The sequence below is a fragment of the Eulemur rufifrons genome, chromosome 17 (genome assembly GCF_041146395.1).
Source record: "Eulemur rufifrons isolate Redbay chromosome 17, OSU_ERuf_1, whole genome shotgun sequence".
Taxonomy (NCBI): domain Eukaryota; kingdom Metazoa; phylum Chordata; class Mammalia; order Primates; family Lemuridae; genus Eulemur; species Eulemur rufifrons.
The window spans coordinates 76,961,799-76,977,986 of NC_090999.1; the positions used below are offsets into that span (position 1 = coordinate 76,961,799).

Here is a 16,188-nt window from a genome sequence, read left to right on the forward strand (position 1 = left end):
ATTCTAAACACTTTCCAAGTTGTAACTGATAATCCTTTCAACAATTCTGTGAAGTGGGTGCAATTATTATCCTCATTTTGCAGGTTAGGACACTGTCTCCTCCTGGGTCACCACCCGGGTTGTGGCGGTGCTGGTCCCCATCCAGTCCTGCTGTCGAGCTCCAGAGGCTGTGTCCTTTCTACATCATGCTGTGCTGCCTCCCTGAGATTTTAATAGTCCATCCTTCTCTATTGATTTGAAGTGCCATCTTTAGTATATTTAAATATGCATTGATTTCTTGTTTTTTTAATCCTGTTTCATGGACTTTTCTGTTTGACTGTAATTGTTGTGGCTTTATGTTTCATTAACTGATAGTTTAAATTTCCCTTCATCTTTATTTTCTTTTTAAAAATGTTTTATTTTTAGTGATTATGGATACATAATACATATTGTGTTTATTATTAACATATTTAGTTATTAACATAATACATATGTTTACTAGCATATTTAGTTATTATGTATTATATGATAATACATATGGATACATATTTATGGGGTGCACGTGATATTTTAATATAAGCATATCATGTGTAGTGATCAAATTAGGGTGATTGGGCTGTTCATCACCTCAAGCATTTATTGTTTCTTTGTGTTAGAAACATTCCCATTCCACTTTTTTAGTTATTTTGAAATATATAATACATTATTCTTAACTATTAAAAAATTCTTTTAATAAGTGATCATTTAATTTTCCCAAAGCTTTAGAATGAATTAGTTAAATTCCTTCTACCCCATCAAAAACAAAAATCACTTTGGATTTTGGTGAAAATTGATGGAAACCTTTAAAGGTAATTTGGGCAGAATTGATTTTTCATCATTTTCACTGGAGTTTTTGTTTATTTTTTTCCTCTCTGATTGCAGGCTTAAAGTGCTTGCAGGGCTGGCTAGGAAGGTACCTTAAGTGAAGGCTATAGGCTCTGGAAGTATTGGAACGACCTGAGTAACTACCACAGCCAAAGGAGCTAGCCACTTCTATGGCCCTGTGTTGCCTTGGGAACCAGGTTGTCAGGCTGTCCCTCCAATTGCTCAAGACAAGCCAGAATTCCAAAATGTTGTATAAAATTCCTTGACTTTTAAAATTGAAATGTTAGCAGCTAATTTTAATTTAGGTTAACGTACATAGGCACATACATATGGGCATGCATATACACATACAGAGAGCCAAACAGAACACATTAGCATTTCTGAATCCTTAGTTTATATCTAGCTACCTACTAATTTGCAACCTTTTAAAAATTAATAGCTGTCTTGTAAAGTCATGTAGAACTGGTTTTTTTTTTTTACAGGTAATTCTTTGACTTAAGTTTTAATATTAAAAAATGATTTTGTTTTAGGTCTTATGTTACTCCTTGAGTACAAGTAATACCTCATATATTCTAGGAAAATGACAATTTTATAGAGATTTGATTGTTCAGATTGTTCAGGTTTTTAGGAATTTATCCCATCTGTAGTTATTTTTGCTTTTTTGTTAGTACTTTTGGGTATCTAATTTTTTTCTTCCTCATCTTGATTTACTTATTTTTGTTGGGTTTTGCCCACCTAATGCCCCTGCGCCTAACCTATTTATATTTTACTGGTTTATACTCTTGACCTTTTTTGCTTTAATCTTTCCTGATTCCTTCTACCTGCTTTCACTAATGCTAAATGGGCCAGTCCGTTTAATAAACAGCATGTCTCCATCTGTGTGTTTGCCTTTTAGCGCTGTTCTAACTAGCTTTTACATTTCTATGTATGCTATTTTTTCCCTAAATATTCTATAATTGTACTTACTGTTTTCTCTCTGACTTGAGTATGTTAGGAAAATAATTTTCAATTTGCAAGTGCTATTTTTTCCTAGCCATATTTTATTAAAACTGAGCTTTAATGTCTTATGGTCAGGGAGTATGGATTGTATACTTTTTATTCTTTAGAATTTCTTGAGTTTTTCTTTGGGACTTAATGTGTGGTCAGTGTTGATGAACCTCCTACTAGTTGTACTTGAAAAGGTGTTTGTAGACTATAGAGTTTGATGGGTATCTGCTAATTCAACATTTTACAATTACTATCTTCATCTTTGTATAGTCAGTTCTGGTATCATGCAACATACACATTCCTGAAATCACTGTTACACAAAATTGTGCAATAAAAACCACAGGGCTTATGGAAAAAAATGGGGTTACGGTATAGCACTCAAAAACTTCATTAGTGACACACACGCACAAAAGATGGAAACCTAATAAAGATGCTAGTACAGTTTTACATGTGTTTAATTGGTTAAGAAATGCACAAATAAATATGTCCATTTACCTTTAAAAAGACCTGAAGTATGTTTGTGTAAGTGGGTGTTGGGAGGAGTATAGATCGAGAGTTTTTGTGGTGGCAAGTAGGTTATCTGAAATCTGTTGGAAAGTTAAGCTGAACAGCAGATGGGGAGGGGTGTGGCTCATAACCCTCCTGGAGCTGGGAGATATTTGAGGTGTGTCTTGTGTATTCCTGCACTGCTCAGTTCAGCTGGGTAGTTTTCTGCCTTTGCCTAGTGTTTCTCAGGACTAAGCTGTGCATGAGCAATGCAAAATTTGTTCCCTAATATAATCAATCACTTTGGAACAAATTAGTGTTTTTAAAACAAGTGTTTATAGCAGAACTGACTGTACTTACTTGTTTGCTACTCTTCCCCTATCAGCATTTTTTTTTATCTTGGGGTGTTTTATGTTTTTTTTTTCCTTCCTTGTCTAATCTTTGTTTGCTTCTAGCTCATTCATTTCATTCGTTCAATAGACACTCTTCCTGATTATCTGCTATGGTGCGGGGACTGCAAGGTTCTGGGCACTCCCAGACTAACATTTCTTTTTCTTTATCATAAATTGTATCTTTCATCATTGACAAAATACCATCTTTTCTCCTTTTAATGACTAATATTGCTATCACTATCAGTCTTTTGTTTTTTGTTTGTTTGAGTTTACCTGATCTGTGCTGACTTTTTTACTTGAAAGACAGTCAGTTTGGAGTTGTAGTTCGAAAGGCTGGGCACTAGGGCCAGGCTGCCGGGTTCAAATCCTGACAAGTCCCAACTACTGTGTGACTTTCGTCAGGTTACTTCTCTGTGCCTCAGTTTCTTCAGTTGTCAAATGAGAATAATATTGGAGTCTCTTTTATTTGGTTTTTGTGTGGATTAAATTAATACATGTAACATGCCTGGCACATTTTAAATTCCCAATTAGTGGCTCTTATTATTTTAACTTTAATTTGTCACTTTGAATATTTCTCTTGGGCACTGTATGTAACTTTTAGTTCTAAAGTCATCTTGAGAGTCTACACCATTTAATGGGAGATTTTAACTATAAAATGTATGTTTTCTATCTTAAAAGCTTCATTACATAATGCTTCATTGAAGATAACTTTTTTCCTGTGTGCAGATGCTTTTAGGATTTTTTTTTTACTGTATTCACGAAATTCTAAAATTTCACAAAATTATATATCTAGTTATTCATTAAGTTTTCCATCTATTCAAATATTTCTTTAGCTTATATGTTCTGTTCTTACTAATTGACAACTCTTTTTGCTTCATTTGTTTTAGAATTCGTTTATGTGGTTATTGAGCCTCTAGTGTTTCTTTTTCATATGCATTTGTATTTCTATTTCTTCTATTTACTGCATTTTGGGAGATTTTTCTCATGGCTTTCCTGCCCATCCCCCACCCCCCATTCAGTACTCTCTAATATTGAGCCTGTTATTTTCTGGCTTTGAATGCTTTTTTTTTAACTTTGGTTCTGTGTTCTTTTTATTATTGTCCATAGTCCAAGTGTTTTGCCCCTTTTTATTCATCCTGGAGCAAGAACAGCAGTATCCACACCTGGAATTTGTCCCAAACAGAGAATAACTAGCTTAAAATCCCTTCCTTTTCTAACCAAATACTTCACTTTTTTAGCTGTAGGTATTAGTTATTGCTGTCTGGCCAGCATCTACTTCACCTGATTTCCTTTTGGGAAATGGTCTCTCATATAGAGGAAGCAGATCCTCCCTCTTCCTGCCCTAGCGCAGACAGGTCAGCTATGACCTGAGCTCAGTCAGTCAGCACAGGATTTCCCAGGGCTTTGAATCTTTAGAGAGTGAAGTGAGAGTGGCAGATGGAAGGGAGGGAAGCAGACACAGAGGGAAGTTTGCAGGTCATTCCTCACAGCACCTTGCCTTTGCCAGACTCTTCCTTGAATATGGTCCCGTGGTCCCTGCAGCATGACCTCTCGTTTTCCTCCTGCCCCTTGTCAAGCCTGGACTTTAAGCCTGTCTTCAATCCTGTTTGCCCAGAACAGGCTCCCAACACGTTTTCTATCCAGAGTGAGTTTGTGTTCCTTGCAAACAAGGAAGCTAGCTGAGCCGTTTCTCCTTAGCTTTTTTGTTAGACAACTAGATCCTGGAAGATTCCATGAGCATCAGGAATCCAGCAGCTGGGGAAGGTGCCCAGGTTATAAATCAGGTAGTGTGAGGGGAAGAGAGGGACTGAGGCTGTGAGAAGGTCTGGAGAAATAACACCCCCGTGTGTGAAGTGTCCTTCTTCTGTTGTAAGCTACTGAGCCTGGGGCTGGCCTTCTGCACCTCGCTTTCTTTGTGTGGCCTGTCTGAAGGTGCTGCTCTTCACGGAGTCCAGCCACCCTAGAAGGGAAGTGGGTCTGCTGCCTGCCACTTGTGGCACGGGGAGACCATGCTTGGCTGCCTCCCAGTGTGACGGTGACAAATGGGGACTGTGATTACTCCCTGTTGCAGGATTCAGCTTTGCTTCAGCCCTTGCCTTCTGAATTAGGGGCTGTTGCCAAAATCTGTCAGAATCTTCTCTGTTTATGACTTGGGACTCCACGGTGATTTTTCATGCAGGGCAGTTATGGGTCAGTTTGCTCTGTACTATATCTGTCAGAAATGCTGCCAGTTTTATGGCCTGTGAATAGCCCCCTTTTCCTGATTCTACCTGGATGCAAGTTTTCTCTCTCTCTCTCTTTTTTCTGTTGGCCATTTGAGTTAGGTTGAACCACATAAAATTGCCAATAGTTGATCACATTTGATGTACAAGAATGGCAATTAAAATATTCTGGAATATGGGCCTGATCCTTAATAATATCATTTTGCTTAAAGAAAAAATTGTTTTAGAGCCCCATTAGTGCAAATGAGGTCTGTTTTATTTCTGATTAACATTTGCTAAAGTTCTTTTCCTTCTAGCTAGAATCATTCACTTTTATTCGTTTATTACATTATCTGTAAAACTAGGGTAATTTTTTCCCCTATGTACTTGAACAAAGCATTCTTAGTATTAGTTGCCTAAATGTATGTTTTTTGAGAAAACTTAATAGATATTTGGGTTTGCTCCCATAATTTAAAATTCCAAGTTTGTACTAAGCGGAATTACTAATAATTTTTTTTGACTACTAGTGTAATACTTATGCAATGGCTTGTTTTCCCTTTTGAAGATGAGCTATGGATTAAATACCTGTACCTAAATTTGCAAGCTAGCTGTTGCAGAGCAGAACCTGTTAATTCCAGCAGAGTTCCATGTGAGCTTTCATTGTCTCTAAAGAATACCAATTGATTGTGGGAACTTAACAGAAACATAACTCAAATGATCTCCATAACCTAGTCTAGCAATGACTTGTTTGATTTCCTCCTCCTCGCCCCCCACACAGCAGTATTTAGCTCTATAAGCTTTTAAAAATGAAAATGAAAATCTAGTTAACTAAAGCGAGACCCATGCAGACAACATCTAGCTTTTCCATTCTTTCACAATTCAAAATTATCTAATAATTATAGACATGGTACCTACTTGTAACGCATATCTAGTGGATTGAAAAGAAGCTACTTTCCATTAAATAATCAGCACACTGTCTTCTATGCTTGTTTTATTTTGAACATGACTTGTATGTTAACATTCTTTTTACTTTTCAGGCTTCATATTTGGATATTTTAGACTACAGTTAAATACTGTATAATCTTTATAATACATCAAAATATGAACCCTTATTCAGAGTCTAACAGATGAAACATTAACTTTAGCATTTCCTTTGACTAGCACTCGGCATGTGAGGTATTCATTGTTCCTTTCTGGGCTCTGAGACATTGGGACAGTTTTTTCATTGCATCTGCTATTGAGACCAGTGTTCAGTGGAGAAACCCACTGAATTGTTGGAATCCAAGAACAGTTTGTGTGTTCACCAAAGTCTTGGACCACCTTCTCTTTGTGGATGAATCTTTTGGTGTGAAATAAGGCTTCAAATGTGTGCTGGGAGGAAAGTACCATCAGTTAGTATAAATTTCATGTCTGTGCCATGTGGCTGGGTTTCATTGCTTTGCCAAGAATGCAGGCCCTTTATTCATCTAATCTTTCTACCACCACCTAGGTTTGTATTTAATGAACCTTCTACCCTATTCTCTTAACTATCTCTGATTGCTTATTGAAATCAGAGAAATATTTGACATTACTTTCTTAAATAATAAGAATCCAAATTTAACTGATAAGCATTTTGCTTTTTCCTAGAAAAAAAGACTATTATAAAGACTACTTTATTATATGTTTTATACAGGTTAGATTTTATGTTATTTAACTAAAACCTGGTGTAAAATTTACAGAGCAATGGGAGGTTACAGTGTGCCTTGTGATGTTCGGAGTCATTTGCAGATTTGGATTGAGTTTAGAGCCTAAAGATATTTAGCATTTCATCAAAGGGATCAAAGCAATGTACCAGGGTCTACAATAACATTAGTTGTAATAGCTGAAGCACAGTATACATTTATTTTGGAAAACATACATTCTATCCCCACTCCCTCCAGTCCTGATTCGTCTGCAGTGAGGCTGCTCTACTACTTCCACTTCTCATTCACTCAGCCCTGGCTTCTGTTCACATCATGGATACCCAGAAAAGCCCTGAGGAACTTCTCAGGTGCTCCTTCCTTGGATACTTTCTCCTTCCTTAGGGAGGATTCCTTCACAGCATTGACATTGACCACTCCATTCTCTTGAAATGCTTTCCTTTTTTGGCTTCTGTGACCCTGAGCATTGCTGAGCGTTCCTTTTTTATCACTTCTCGGATGTCTTCTTCTGCTCCATTCCTAAATGTTTCTGATCTTCCCTGTTGGGTAACACCCTTCGTTCTCCTCTCTCCATTTTGCGTGCATGTCCACACTGTAGGGTTTTTTTTTTTGTTTTTTTTTTATACTTTAGAATATTATGGGGGTACACATGTTTTGGTTACATAAATTGCTTTTGTACCATCTATGTCAAAGTGTGTCCATGCCCCAGATAGTGTGCATTGTACCTGTTAGGTGTGAATTTACCCATCCTCTCTTTCCCCCCCACTGACACCTGCTTGATTTCTGATGAATGTTATTTCCATATGTGCATGTAAGTATTGATTTTGATTAGTCCCAATTTAATGGTGAGTACATGTGGTATTTGTTTTTCTGTTCTTGTGATACTTCACTTAGAAGAATGGTCTCCAGTTCCATCCAGGTTACTACTAGAGATATTATTCCCCATTTTTTTTTATGGCTGAGTAGTACTCCATGGTATACATATACCACATTTTATTAATCTCCTCATGTACTGATGGGCACTTGGGTTGTTTCCGCATCTTTGCAATTGTGAATTGTGCTGCTATAAACATTCGAGTGCAGATATAGTTTTTATAGAATATCTTTTTTTCCTTTGGGTAAATACCCAGTAGGGAGATTGCTGGATCAAATGGTAGTTCTACTTTTAGTTTTAATTACCAGGCATATGGACTACTTGCAGATCTAAAGCTCCAACCCGTACTACTTTCTTTTTCCTTAGTTAATTGTAATAGTAAGAGATTAACACTTATTAAGTGCTTACTGTATGCCAGGCACCTTCTAAGCACTCAAGTATTTATTCAGCCAATCCTCTAGCATTTTCTTGAGTTAAGGTCCTTTCTTATCTTCTTTCTATTGTTGAGGGATCTGAGGCAGATGACTTGAGGAACATGGCCAAGGTCACCCAGCTAGGAAGTGTGGAGTTAAGACCAGAGCCAGTGAGCCCCAGAACCAGTGCTCTCAATGTCTGGGATGTTCTGCCTGTCCACCTGCCATTCCTGTCACATCCAGTCAGTCCTTAGGCCTTGTCAATTCTGCTTCTTTAATATCTCTGGATTCCGACCCTCCTTATCACCCCATTGCTCTTGTGTTGTGCTGTTGTGAAAAGTTCCAAATGGTGTTCCTGTTTCCAGCTGTATCACTTCCAAGTGTCCTCCAAATCACCAACAGGGTTAGGTTTCTAACAGGCCAGTCTGGTCGCGTTTGCATTACAGTGCTTCAGTGACACTTCCATCTGTGTCAAAAGGGACAGACAGAGCTCTTTTGCCTGACACACACTGGCCTTTTCTCTCAGATTCTTCCCAACTTGTCCACCCTTATCTCTAGTCACCTCCTGCCTCACATCTACTCTTGGGCGTATTTGGCCACGTGGGTGTTCTCAGACACATGCTGTTTTGTGCTGCTTAGGAATTTGCCCACGTGTTCAGCTTGGATTTTTATTTTTTCCTTTTGTGTACTCAGATGAAATATTACCTCATCTCTGAAGCCTTCCCTTATTTACTCCACCCTTCATTCAACAAATGTTTATTGTGCTATGTTCCGGGTATATAGAAGGTGAGCAAGACTGTCCTGGCCCCAGCCCTCAGGGAAGAGCAGAGAAGACACATTATTTAAACATAGTTTTATAATAAAGGGTTTTCTTCTATGGAAGTAAGAAGGGGGTCTTGGAAGGCTTCCTAAAGTAAGTGGTATTCAAGCTGAAACCTGAAGGATAACTAGAACTAGTCAGTCAAGAAGGGGGTATCAGAAAGTGGGGAAGGAATTCCAGGTTATGAGAAGAGAATTGTGATGATGGGCCAGGGATTGGCAAGAGCATGGCATGTTCAAACACCTGAAAGGAATTTATTAGACTGCATGAGCGGGGCAAGGGTGTGCCTGCAGAGGCCAGGCAATGTGTGGCCATCAGGGAGATACAAATCAGAACTTCTGCGAGAGATGCTGTCTCAAACCTGCAACAGCAAAGGTTGGCCAGAATGTGTGGCAACTGGAATTCTCATATATTGCTGGTGGGAATGCAAAGTGTGGGTGACTTTTGAAAAGCCTTCAGAGAGTTTTCCGAAAAACACAAATAATGTGACCTGGGAACTCCACTCCTAGGAATTTACCCAAGAAAAATGAAAACATACTCACAAAGGGGTTGCACAGACGTTTTTGTAACAGACCTTTTCATAATAACTTCAAACTGGAAACAGCTCACATGCCTATCAACAAGATGAGGGATTGAAAAATTATAGTGTATTCATACAACAATTTGAATAGAATACTACTCAGCAAGAAAAAAATAATGAATTACTGAAATACATAGGAATGTGGATGAACCTCATACATATATTAAGCAAAAGAAGCCACACAGTAGAGTAAATATTGTGATTCCGTTTCTTGAAGTCTGAGAGTAGACTAAACTGATCTATTGTGATAGAAATCAAAATGTCAGAATTTGTGAATAATGCTGCTGTGAACATGGGTGTACAAATATCTGTTCAAGTTCCTTCTTTCAATTCTTTTTTTGTATGCACTCCGAAGTGGGGTTGCTGGATCCTGTGGTAATTCTATGTTTAATTTTTTGAGGAATCCTCATAAAATTCTCACTGTTTTCCACACTGGCTGTATCATTTTACATTCCAACCAGCAATGCAGTTTCTAATTTCTTTACCTCGTTATCAACACTTACTTGTGGTGGTTGTTTTTTTGTTTTTTTTTTTTTCTTTTTTCTGTTTAAATAATAGCCATCCTAGTGAGTTTTTTTAAACAAATATCTTGGAGAATCTTTCAGTAAAGTCTATTTTAGGAATGGGACTTAGTTCATTTAACTACGCTCAATTTTATTTTTGGTTTCTTGCTAATACATAGAGTACATTTTTTATCTTTAGTATCTACAGAGTTTTATTTTGTTTTCTATACTTTTAAATATTTTCTGATTTATTTTGAGTGAGCATGGATAAATGTATGTCTATGTCTTGCAATTGGATAGTTATCCAGCAATATGTGAGAATACCTATTTCCATACATCCTTGACATCACAGTATGTTATACAACTTTTTGATCTTTCCCATCTGATAGGCGAAAAGTGGCATCTCATTGTGAAATGGTGAATGGAACAGAGGTGATTCCTGTTCTCATGGCACTTAGTCTATTGGAGGAGAAAGACAGCAAACATACAAATACACAGTTAGATTTTGTTATTAGTGATATGAAAGATAAGTTTTGGATTGCTGAAAGGTAACAGTTTAGCTGGGATGTTGTGGCCAGTAACGACTTCTAGTGGATCTGTAAGAGCCAATTAGGCAAATATTATAAGGGAAAAAATTCCAGGCAGATAGAAAACATGTACAGTGAAGTGAAAAAAGGGGGTATGGCTGGAATGAAATGAGGAAGAAATGATGAGAGATAACTAATTTGCTCTCTGTTCCTCATATACTAAATCTTTATAGATAGGCATCAATAATATTAAAAAATATACAGTGAGTTTCTCTGATTATTATATGAGGGATTTTAAAACAAATCTTATTTTTACCCTTATACTAGATACTCCCCATGAAGGGAATATGAATCAGAGAATCTGATTAGCAGATGTCTTTACCGTATAAATTGATTCACTGGGAGCCTCTATCTTTTTGAATTGTCCATTTTACTATTTTTTTCATTCAAGAATGAAACTGTGTATGTCATCTTGTATTATTTCATATTTCCCCAGATGTATGATTACAAATTCAGCTCATTTTCTCATGTGAAATTAATTTGTGATTCTTTGAAGCTTGCTAAATGATGCATTGTTTGCTACTAAGTTGTCTGTAACAATTTCCCCATTAGGGAGAAAAGCTCTTTGAGTGTATCCTTCTCTGTGTGACCAAATTCCAAATGTCGATGATTCTACATAGGGGAAAAAGTGACACTTAGAGAAAATGATTTGTAGCTTCTTGTGCTTTGCAGTAAATTCTTAAGTGTAAATTCTGCATCTTAGGCAAGATGAGCAATGACAGATATGCTCAGCTTAATTTTGATCAGTTATTTTCTTAAGGTTTTTATACCAAATTCCCCATCGTTGAAATAAAAACATGGAGGTACTTTAATGTCTTTTACCATTAGTTATAAGTCAACTCATCATTATGAAAAGTGAAACATGAGTATTGTTAATTTTGAAAGTTAGTGCCTGGTTTCTTAGTTTCTGATTTTGCTAAACAAATAAATTCCATTGTTTCTCTCACTTAGCCTATATCATTTTACTTTTGCCTCTAGATCTCATGTTTATTAGGAAATATCATGAAGTGTATATATAAAAAAGTCTGCCAGAAGTTAGAGAGTGTCTTGGTAGAAACTAAGCAATAGACCCTATCTATCATGTGGGTACATCTTTTGGATCTTGTATTCCCCTGCCTATCAGAGAAATAGTCCAATTGGTGCATGTTGCACACTAGCTAGATGGAAATACTTGGAAGTGCCTGTATTCATCGTAAGTTAGTTTTTCTGTTGATGCAGGTATTAACCATTACTTATTTTTTTAAAATTGTTAGTCTCAAATGTATAGTTATATCTGTCCTAATTTTATTTTTATCTTAATCACAATTGCAACTTTAAGTTAGGTACTTTTTTTGTAGGCTAACATAGCTTTTCTCTTATTGTTTATAATTTTTTTTTAAAGTAAGTATTTTCTGATGTGTTATTTCTGTAAGAATTTCAGTCTTAATTTTTATAGTTATCACTAAATGATGATAATCATTACTATGCTTATTGATAATTAGCTCAACAATTTTCCTCATGTCTTTTTGGACTGTTTCTTGTTTTTCTCTCATTCATCAGACAATTCTTAAGTGCTCATCATATATGTTCTAGAATGCAGGGCAAATATGTGTGCTTCTGAAGTTTCTGGGTTTTTGTTGTGGTTGAATGGAAAGTGTTTTTGCCTAACACAGTAAATCTTTTATATCAAACCAAACTTTCCTGCCTGTAAGAATATTCTGGTTTATGATCTATTTTTTCCATTCTTGTGGATGGTTTAAAGGATGATACTCTAGGAAAAACAGACAGTTTAATAAAATAGGAGTATTCACTAACCTAACTATTCTGTCAGGTGTTGCTTCATATTTAAAAATCATGTTGTCTGTTTTCTTCCATTGGATGTTTCGTTTTGTCTGATTACAGAAACCATGCTAAGCACAACCAAAACCTTTCTGGCCTGCTGTTATGACATCATTTATGCCTGTTTTTTTTGACATACTCATGCTATTTTTCTTAAAAACCTAAATAAGCATGCTATTTTAAAATATGAGTCCCTTGGCTTTCATAACATAAGATCTTGGCTTTATGAGCTTGTTTTAAATCATTCTGATTGAAACTTAGAAAAAAAACTATAATCAATTCTTTCCCCACTAATTTGATGGCCATTTTATTTTATTTAGTTTTAATTGACACTAATAGTACTGCATATTTACGGGCTATGTGTGGTACTATGTTACATGCATAGACTGTGTAGTGATCAAATCAGGGTATTTGGAGTGTCTGTTACCTCAAGTATTTATCATTTCTATGTCTTGGGAACATTTCAAGTCCTCTTTTCTAGCTGCTTTGAATTATACAATACATTGCAGTTAATTATAGTCATCCTACTCTGCTACTGAACATTAGAACTTATTCCTCCTATCTAACTGATGATTGTACGCATTAACCAACCTCTCTTTATTCCCCCAGCCCCACCCACCCACACACCCTTTTCAGCTGCTAGTATCTGTCGTTCTATTCTCTACCTCCATGCAGTCATCTATTTTAGCTCCCGCATGTGAGTGTCTTTCTGTGCCTGGCTTATTTCACTTAACATAATGACCTCCAGTTCCATCCATGTTGCTGCAAATGACATTATTCATTACTTTTTTATGGCTGAATATTCCATTGTGTAAATATATATATACACACCACATTTTCTTCATTCATCCCTTGATGGACACTTAGGTTGATTCTGTATCTTTGCTGTTGTGAATAGCGCTACAGTAAACATGGGAGTACAGGTATCGCTTTGATACATTGACTTTTTTCCCTTGGGATAAATACCGAATAGTGGAATTGCTGGCTCATATTGTAGTTTTATTTTTAGTTTTTTGAGAAATCTTCAGTGGCTATTTGAATAACATAAATATTTTTAAAATCTATTTCTCAACTTCCTATTTTGACCCACTGATGTGTCTATTTCTAAGTCACAGCTGTGGTAGCTTTTTAATGGCTTTTACCAACTGGAAGGTCAGGTTGCTTCTCCTAAATTTTCTCGAATGTTTTAGGCTAAATTCATAGATTTATTCTTTTTGTCTTTAACATTTCTTATTGCCTGCATTTCCTCTCATCCTTCTGCTTGATCTTTGACTCTTTCTAGTGTTTTCTTTAGACTTCCCATCCTTCCCTATTTCCTCTTTCAGTCCCCCAAAACTTAATTTTATTATTGGCCCTTTTTCTTTAAACTTACTCTTATTTTTCAGTTAGCTCCTTTTGGTTAGCCCACTGTCATCAAATAGCCCTGTCCATATTTATATTCATTACTGCAAAGTGACTTCCCTTCTCAATTGAACTTCACTGTCTGTGTATTGATACTACCACTCTGTTAAACATCTGGGATTAAAATCCTAAGTCATATTTGCATCTGTTCTTTCTTCTGCCTCCAATCATTTTCTAATTACCACTGATACTTTTTCATGAAATGTCTTTTCTGTCTTCCTCCTCCTCCGTATTTTCTACCACTACCATATTCTAGATCATATCACCTCATACCTAGATCATTGAAACTTCATTCTGACCCTTCCCTTTCTAATTTGTTTTGCATATATTTTGTGAGCTTCATCTAATATAAAAATCTTGTATCGATACCCACATTAGTCTGTTGGCCTCATTCATTCATTCCTCACTCATCTAACAGATATCTGAGTGCCCATTATATACCAAGCCAGCTTCTAAGTGCTAGACATGCAAATGTGAACCAAACAGCACATCCTGGTCCTGCTTTCTTGGGGGTTACATTCTAATGGTGGGTAGGAGTAAGAGGAGACAGGGAAATGAACGAGTTAAGTTTGGTTCTTGATAAAGCCTATGATGGAATACAACAGAATGTTGGTTTAGCTTGGGTGCTCCCGAAGACTTCTCTGAGCTGAGACATGAGGGCAGTTGGGACCAGCCTGATTGGGAAAGATAGGAGTGAAGAAAATAGATAAGAAAGTGCTGGAAAATATTTTAATAAGTGGGAAGCTTTCCTTGCCTCTGCCAAATTAATAGGTTAGTCTTTAACCATTGAGTCCAGATAAGAAATCAGTATATGAAAAAGTGTCATCTGAGGCATGGTAGGAAAGGGATGAATTATTCACAAATGGAGCAGGGAAAATAGCTGCTGTATATAATGTGCATGACTCTTTGCTTGGTTGACTGTTCCTTGAAGACTGTTCATGCCTATGGGACAGGAATTATGTAGCAAGATATAACTGATATGGATGAAAAAAGAAAAATTCCACCATTGGAGTATTTTTTTTTTCCATTTATTTTTCAGGTTTCTTAATCTGTTGTTCCTATTCTCTATTCAAGATCAGCAAAGAAGAAATTATTTTCAAGGAATTTATATCTGTAACTTTCCAAAGGATCTATTTATTGGAATATTAAGATAATGAGGTCAAGTTTCCGTATTTGATGGTCAGAGATTAAGTCCCAAACCATCCTGATATTTTAGGTTATTAAATACAAAGTGTAAGGGGCAGATCTGGTCCACGGCTTCTAGAGTTTGGCCCAAACAGGCAATCACCAGAAAGATAAAAAACAGAAACTAACTGTAAGGGAAGGTCCATTGTCAGTAAGGGTGGGGCATAGTAGCCTTGAATTTAGTTGAGTTCTTAAAGAAATGCAATTTTTAAAAACTTCCAGATTCTTTATTACAGGTTCTTGATTTGGGCCTTTGAAAATCTGAGGTTTAACTGGACATTTGAGTTTCTTTAGATATTCTAATGAGTCATCATATTCTCCATGTGGAATTACATTAGTTGGTGATCCCTATGGCAACATAAATTTAATTCATTTCTTTCATATTTTGCAAGGAATTTTTTATTTTATTTTATTTTTTAGACATTGAGTTCATTATCCACTCTGTCAATGCTTATACAGTCATGCATATGTTTGAATAAATCTGATGTGTTAATGTTACAGCTTCTGTTATATGCTTTGTAGGGAAATCTTTATTTCGTTTGTGCCTCTGGTCTGCTTCATCTAAATTTGACTTGCTAGCTGGCTGTTAGCTGTAGACGTCCTGTGATGTGTATTCTTTTTAAAACTGTTTTGCTTCTTTCTGAAATTTTACCCCATTATCCAAACCATCTTGTTGTACACTGACAAGTCTGTGGCACCAAAGATACTTGCTTAAATTCTTGATTTTTATATCCATACTTCCTGGGGCACTTCTTAAAATTTTTGATAGTTTACTTCCTTGGGCACTTCTTGAAATTTTTAATAGTTTATGATTTTTGCTTTCTTCTCAGGGGAAGATGTCTTAAAACAATTCGATTTTATTAGGGCTGGGGATCTTGTTACCTTGTATGCTGTTACAGCAAAAGAGTACCCCATAGACAAATAATGATAATGTTAGAGCTTTTCATTCAATAACATAAAATAAACTATATAGCCTGCATTTTAACTGAGTCTGGGGCAAAGAGCTTTATCATGTTTTCTGTATTCCCAGAGTCATGTGGTATTTACTAGCTTTACCTTTATCATTATTTTTTTGGAGTAGGTTGCATGACTAACTTACCAGTGTCACCAGGACTAAAGTAAATATTGATTTTTCGATGAAAGTATATTGAAACAAATACTGTGCTTAAGATGATGGCCCTCCAATAAATACTTATCACGCATATACTCTGAGTAAAGCACTTCGCTAGGTGCTCTGCAAGATTCAGAAATAGGTCAGATGTGGCTCCTGACATTAGGAATCTTTGAAGATGTGTGAGAGATTATACCCTTATGAAAAGGAACCTCCAAAATGATCTGCATGGCTTTGCTTAGGGAAGGAAAGGGGCTACTCAAGGTACTTAAAGGGTGCTTCATTATGGGCCTCAAAGTTGAAATTCA

The 16,188-nt window shown here is 36.4% G+C and overlaps 1 protein-coding gene across 1 annotated transcript in view; it reads left to right on the forward strand.

Moving 5' to 3' along the window:
• MAN2A1 (mannosidase alpha class 2A member 1) overlaps positions 1 to 16,188 on the forward strand; it is a 167,736-nt gene that overhangs the window by 37,398 nt on the left and 114,150 nt on the right. The window lies entirely within an intron of this gene.